Raw genomic sequence first — 7,909 nt, 5'->3', positions numbered from 1 at the left:
CCAAGCAGGCTCAGAATCTTGAGGGGGCAGTGCTGCTCTTGGTCTCTGACCTCATTTTGGCTGCATACAGACCGCTTACAGCATGCACATAAAACAGTTAGGGACTTCTCCTTAGTATCTGGGCCATTCATGTGGGTGTCTAGGGTATAGGGCCATGGACCGTACCATTAAAATAAGATAAATAATTAGATATAATTTATTTTAAAAATGTAGTTCCCCATGATAGGACAATAAATAAATGAGACGTATAATTCATTATAAAAGTATATCCATCATCTGAACAACATTGAAAGCCCTATCATACCCGGCTCACAGGAATACATTGGCTCTGGGATATGCAACCATTTCATTACTCACTCAACTTTCCAAACATAACAAATAAAATAAACACACACCACACCATCCACACATACTGTGCCTTCTGTTTACTTAGTTTTTATTTTCACTATATAGAAATAGTGCTTGTGTTCAATTAGTTATATGTGAAGATTTATAGAAAAGCTATATTTTGTATTGTAATGTTACAATCAATAACCGGGCTTGAATTGTGTTTATTTTCCTCATCTATGAGAACTTTGTAGTTTTTAAAATAACCATGGAGTAGTCTTTGTGTCTCTGAACAACTGGTTATCAATATATAGTTTATCAACGACGAGAGCTACTCGTTTCGCTTTTAATCTATTTTCTTTGAAAATTGGATACAGAACTAGGCCACAGACTTAATTTCTTCACCCAATGTTTGGCAGTTTGGTGAAATCCTTAATTGTTTTTTTCCTCTCCGGCAACTGAGTTAGGAAGGACACTTGTATCTTTGTAGCGACTGGGTGATACAGCATCATAAGTGTAATTTATAACATCACCATGCTCAAAGGGATATTCAATGTCAGATTTGTTTTCTTTTTACCCATCTACAAATGGTGCCTTTCTTTGTGAGGCATTTGAAAAGATCCCTGGTCTTTGTGGTTGAATCTGTTAGAAATGCGCTGCTTGACTGAGGGACCTCACAGAAAATTGTATGTGTGGGGTACAGAGATGAGGTAGTCATTCAAAAATCATGTTAAACACTATTATTGCATACAGAGTGAGTCCATGCAACTTATTATGTGACTTGTTAAGCAAATCTTTACTCCTGAAATTATTTAGGCTTGCCATTGAAAAGGTGTTGAATACTTATTGACTTGAGACATTTCAGCTTAAAATATTTGTATTTATTTATTTTTTCAAATAGGTTTCAGTTGTTTCTGTTGTTTAACACTCAACATTAAAACTGACACGATCAATTCTAAATAGATATAAACTGAAAATAAATAATATTGTTGTTATGGTAACTGCACAAAAGATGAAGATAAACAGTGACTAGTAGATAAAGTTAGAGTTAAGACCATTCTGCCGTCATGCAGACTTACTTCACCAACTTCCTGTCTTGTATGAGACCACTGTCTCAAACTAACTGTGTCTTCTCTCCTCAGTCATCATTGACTTTATATGGTCTTAAACTGCCTTCAGTGGACTAGTTGAACTCAGCAGTTCCTCTATACTGGAACCCATTAAACAGATGCTCTGTGAACTCAACACTCAAAATAAATGGTCTAAAATAAAGAGTAGCCTACATCATCTTATCACCACTATTGTGGTGTCTGAAATTCCTAAAGATTTGGAAAGCGGCCGCAGTCATCCCCTTCTTCAAAGGGGGAGACACTCTAGACCCAAACTGTTACAGACCTATATCCATCCTGCCCTGCCTTTCTAAAATCTTCGAAAGCCAAGTGATCAAACAGATCACAGAACAGTTCGAATCCCACCATACCTTCTCCGCTATGCAATCTGGTTTCCGAGCTGGTTCACGGGTGGACCTCAGCCACTCTCAAGGTCCTAAACGATATCATAACCACCATCGATAAAAGACAGTACTGTGCGCCGTCATCATCGACTTGGCCAAGTCTTTCGACACTGTCAATTACCGTATTCTTATCGGCAGACTCAAAAGCCTTGGTTTCTATAATGACTGCCTCGCCTGGTTCACTAACTACTTCTCTGAGAGTTCAGTGTGTCAAATTGGAGGGCCTGTTGTCCGGACCTCTGGCAGTCTCTATGGGGGTGCCACAGGGTTCAAATCGCGGGCCAACTCTTTTCTTTGTATATATCAATGATGTCGCTCTTGCTGCTGGTGATTCTCTGATCCACCTCTATGCAGACGACACCATTCTGTATACATCTGGCCCTTCTTTGGACAATGTGTTAACAAACCTCCAAATGAGCTTCAACACCATACAACACTCCTTCCGTGGCCTCAAACTGCTCTTAAATGTTAGTAAAATGAAATGCATGTTCTTCAACCGATCGCTGCCCGCACCCGCCTGCCCGACTAGCATCACTACTCTGGACGGTTCTGACACCTAGGTGTCTGGCTAGACTGTAAACTCTACTTCCGGACTCACCTTAAGCATCTCCAATCCAAAGTTAAATCTAGAATCGGCTTCCTATTTCGCAAGAAAGCCTCCTTCACTCATGCTGCCAAACATACCCTCGTAAAACTGACTATCCTACCGATCCTTGACTTCGGCGATGTCATTTACAAAATAGCCTCCAACACTCTACTCAGCAAATTGAATGCAGTCTATCACAGTGCCATCTGTTTTGTCACCAAACCCCCATATACTAAAAAATTTGAATTCATTAAAGAAGTGAAACTATAGCAAAGACTTAACAATAAACGAACAAACCGTGACAACAACGGTGCAAAGTGCACTAACTCCAAATAATATCCCATAACACACAGGTGGAAAAAATGCTACTTAAGTATGATCCCCAATTAGAGACAACGATAGCCAGCTGCCTCTAATTGGGAATCATACTAAAACACCAACATAGAAAAAACTAACTAGAGCCCCACATAGAAAATATAAACTAGACTAAACCCAGAGTCACGCCCTGACCTACTCTTCCATAGAAAATAAAGGCTTTCTATAGTCAGGACATGACAGGAGGTCAGAGACCTGGCCGTGTGGTTCCAGGACAACAACCTTAGGTTAGATACTTTAGAGATCTTTATGTGAGAAAAGACCATCAAATGTGCTTTATTTTCAGGGCAACAAGAGCCTGTTAACCCAATGGTTGTTGGGGTTGCAGCAGGAACTCTGGGGGCCTTTCTGCTTATCAGCCTGGTCAGTGTTTTGGATGGTAAAAACTCTTCCTGGCATCAATGCAAAACTATATTATTTCTGCTGTGTTTGTGCTTCTGCATATGAAAACCCTCACAGTGCATTCAGAAGGCCTTTCTAAATGTCTTCCAGGAGGAGAAACTCGAGGCTCCACGATGGACTTGAAAGGACAGACAATACACAGGGACAGGTGGGAATAAGGCTCAACTTTCAAACCATCTACAAAGTGTATCTATGGAAGTACTGAATTAATGCTGAAACTATCCAAAGCCATGAGGTTAATATCATTTTAGAGGTTGTTCAAGGTGAGATGACCACACCGACAGCAATGCCACATCCTGTAAGAACATGGAATGATAACAGAATAGCTTTGGACTTTGACAGTGTTTACTTTGGCTGTGAAACATTTAGATTACACCTCATTTGTTGGCAAAAGGCCAGTGAATAATGAGGTACAATTGAATTCACATTTTCATTGACATCACCTCAGTATGTGTTGTGTAACCTGCTGACCGTAGAGCTTTACACCTGTTCCTCTCTTAGTTGGAGAGACAGTGGTCTGATACAAGACAGGAAGTTGGTACAGGAAGTCTACATGATGGCAGAATGGTGTTAACATCCACTAGTCACTGTTTATCTTAATATTTTGTGCAGTTACCAGAATAACAATATTATATATTTTCAGTTTATATTTATTTAGAAGATGTTGTGTCAGTTTTATGTTGGATGTTAAATCAAAGAAACAATTGAAACCTATTTGAAAAAATAAATAATTAAAAATATTAAAAGCTGAAATGTCTGGAGTCAATAAGTATTCAACCCCTTTTCTATGGCAAGCCTAAATTATTTCAGGAGTAAAGATTTTCTTAACTAGTCACATAATAAGTTGCATGGATTCACTGTGTGCAATACCAGTGTTTAACATGATTTTTGAATGACTACCTCATCTCTGTACCCCACACATACAATTATCTTTAAGGTCCCTCAGTCAAGCAGTGAATTTCAAACACAGATTAAACCACAAAGACCAGAGAGCTTTTCCAATACCTCTCAAAGAAGGGCACCTGTTGGTAGATGGGTAAAACAAATTATAATCTGACAATGAATTTCCCTTTGAGCATGGTGAAGTTATTAACTACACTGTGGATGGTTTGTCAATTCACCCATTCATTACAAAACCGCTCAGGGATTTCACTCACAGGAGGTTGGTGGCACCTTAATATGGGAGAACTGGCTCGTGGTAATGACTGGAGCAGAACAGGTGGAATGGTATCAAATACATCCAACACATTTTCCATGTGTTTGATTCCATTCTCTCCGTTCCAGACATAATTATGAGTTGTCTTCCCCTCAGCAGCCTCCACTGATTTCACCATAAGGCCAGTGGTGACTTTAAAACAGTTACAGAGTTTAACAGCTGTGATTGGAGAAAACTGAGGATCTATCAACAACAGTGTAGTTACTCCACAACACAAACCTAAATGACAAAGTGAGAAGAAGGAAACATGTACAGAATAAACATATTCCAAAACATGCATTCTGTTTGCAATAAGGCAGCAAAGTAATAGTGCTAAAAAATGAGCAAAGAAATTAACTTTATGTCCTGAATACAAAGTGTTATGTTTGGGGCCAATCCAACACATCACATCACTGAGTACCACTCTTCATATTTTCAAGCATGGTGATGGCTGCACCGTGTTATGGGTATGCTATTTAATCCATTTTTAATTCAAGCTGTAAAACAACAGAATGTGGAATAAGTCAAGGGATACTTTCTGAAGACACTGAGTACACCAAACATTAGGAACAACTTCCTAATTTTCAGTTGAAACCCCTTTTGTCTTCAGAACAGCCTCAGTTCATTGGGGCATGGACTCTACAAGGTGTCGAAGTTTTCCACAGCGATGTTGGCCCATGTTGACTCCAATGCTTCCTACAGTTGTGTCAAGTTGGATGGATTTCCTTTGGGGGGTGGACCATTCTTGATACACACCGGAAACTGTGAAAAAACCCAGCAGTATTGCAGTTCTTGAAACCAGTGCGCCTGGCACCTACTACCACACCTCGTTCAAAGGCACTTACATTTATTGTCTTGCCCAAACACCCACTAAATGGTTCACATACACAATACACTTCTCAATTGTCTCAAGGCTTAAAAATCCTTCATTAACCTGTCACCTCCCCTTCGTCTACACTGATTGAAGTGGATTTAACAAGTGACTACAATAAGGGATCATAGCTTTAACCTGGATTCACATGGTCAGTCTATGTCATGGAAAGCTCAGTAAGATTGGTTCTGTTATATCACCTAATTCCTACTCATATATCCATTGATAGTGAGTGGTAGCCTGATCTGCATGCAGGCACATCCTTTCATTGTATTTTCATACATTTTATCCACATATAGGCAAAGCAGTTTCCACAAAACTGAAATGAGCTTGTTCGTCCTTTTTTTGTCAGTCCCACCATATCCCCATCCCCACCATACTGCAGCATCAGTGTAGTGTAGTGTCCAATAGTCAATACTTTCTCTCTTCTCTCTCTGAATCATCTGGTCCCTCCGCCTCTCAATCCCTGATCCTGTCCTCCAGAGCCTTCAGCTCTCTCTCCACCTGTTGGGGGACGTCGGCTCCCACCTATTGTGTAAAGTACGCCCTCAGCTCCTGGGTGTCCTTCTCCCAGAAGGCCTTGGGAAGGTCGAAAAGAGTGATTTGTACAAATTTTGTTTTCTCGCAAGTTTAGGAGAATTAGGCTGCAGGTTAGGAGAATTAACGTAGCAGGTTATGACAATTAGACCAAGGAATGGAAAAGAGTTAGGATTAGCTCAAATGCTAAAAGAATTTGACGTCAATTTGACAAAGCTTTATCCCATCTAGACTTGACCGCCGTAGATGGAGTGTAAGGGATGCGTAACTGGTGGCAGGGAAGTCAGACGCAGGAGAGCAGAACTAGGTAATAGCCGGAGCTGTTTAATTCCAAAACCAACGGCATCAAGAAATAATCAACATGGGTACAAAACCCGACGTGCACCTGTCAACATGTGCACAAGCACTTACAACAAACAATACCACACAAAGACATGGGGGGGACAGAGGGTTAAATACACAACACATAATGAGGGAATGAAAACCAGGTGTCTGGGAAAACAATCCAAAACAAATGTAAAATAAAAAATGGATCGGGGATGGCTAGAAGACCGGTGACTTCGACAGCTGAACACCGCCAGAACAAGGAGAGGAACCGACTTCGGTAGAAGTCGTGACAGGGAGCCCATGTCCAACTTGCCTCCCAGTCCCTGTAGGTCGCGGTCTCCCTCATGTGGCACTCGGGACATTCTTTTCACGCCACTTCAATAAGAAGTGATTTTGGCAGATGGTTAGGAGGAGGGCTGGACTACAGAACGGCCCCAGATAGCATATGATAGCAAAATATGTTGAATAGTGGGAAATTAGTTTGAAAACTCACGTTCCTGACCTGTTTTCCTTTGTCTGGTATTTATTTTAGTTGGTCAGGGCGTGAGTTGGGTGGGTTTGTCTAGGGTTGATTTTCTATGTTGGGATTTTTGTGTTCGGCCTGGTATGATCCTCAATCAGAGGCAGCTGTCAATCGTTGTCCCTGATTGAGAATCATACTTAGGCAGCCTGGGTTTCACGTGTGTTTTGTGGGTGTTTGTTTCCGTGTTTGTATTCGTGCCACACGGGACTGTTGTCGGTTGTATTCATTTTGTTATTTTGTTTCATGTTAGTGTTCCGTTTCGATTTAATAAATGATCATGAGCACTACCCACTCTGCGTATTGGTCCGATCCGTCTCGCCTCTCCTCGTCCGAGGAGGAGGAAGATTATGACAACCGTTACAAAAACAAACAAAAAAAATTGTCAGCTTCATGACAACATGTCGAATAGCATTATAAAACTGTAAATATGTATCTCTGCACCATGGCAAAATGGGTTGAAATGCTCTCCACACCATGGTAAAATGGGTTGAAATGCTCTCTGCACCATGGCAAAATGGGTTGAAATGCAGTAAGTAAGAGGGTGGGGGAGGTGTTGGGTCGTCCGACCCTGGTTAGGAGAGCATTTTCACTAACCGTAACCCATAGCCGTAATTCTCCTAACCTGCAGCATAAATTCTTCTAGCCTGATACGAAAAAGTCAAATCTGTATAGAAGTGGTGTGAAAATGTGTCATCCAGCCCACCAGGGTTTTCTTGGCAAATAGACTTTAAAGAGGAAGTTAAGCAAGAAAAAGAGGAAGTTGGTGCAGGAGAAGTTGAGTGGTGTGTGAGAATCAGGCAGATACAATTACACTTACTCTGTTTCATAACAACTCTGTTTTTCATGTTGAAAAAATTATGTGACAACCCTATGATTTGGCATGGGTCCCGAGATCCTCAAAAGGCTATACAGCTGCACCATCGAGAGCATCTTGACGAGTTGCATCACAGACTGGTATAGCAACTGCTCGGCATCTGACCGTAAGGCGCTACAGAGGGTAATACGTACAGCCCAGTACATCACTGGGGCCAAGCAACCTGCCATGCAGGAACTATATACTAGGAGGAAAGACCAAAAAATTATCAGAGACTCCAGACAGCAAGCGGTACCGGAGCGCTAAGTATAGGACAAAAATGCTCGTTAACAGCTTCTACCCCCAAGCCCTAAGACAGCTGAACAATTAATCAAATGGCCAACGGACTATTTACATTTACCCCCCACCTTCATTTGTTTTGCACACTGCTGCTTCTCGC

The sequence above is a fragment of the Salvelinus fontinalis genome, chromosome 25 (assembly GCF_029448725.1).
Source record: "Salvelinus fontinalis isolate EN_2023a chromosome 25, ASM2944872v1, whole genome shotgun sequence".
Classification (NCBI taxonomy): Eukaryota; Metazoa; Chordata; class Actinopteri; order Salmoniformes; family Salmonidae; genus Salvelinus; species Salvelinus fontinalis.
The sequence above is the reverse complement of the archived record's forward strand: the minus strand, read 5'-3'. Positions refer to the sequence as shown.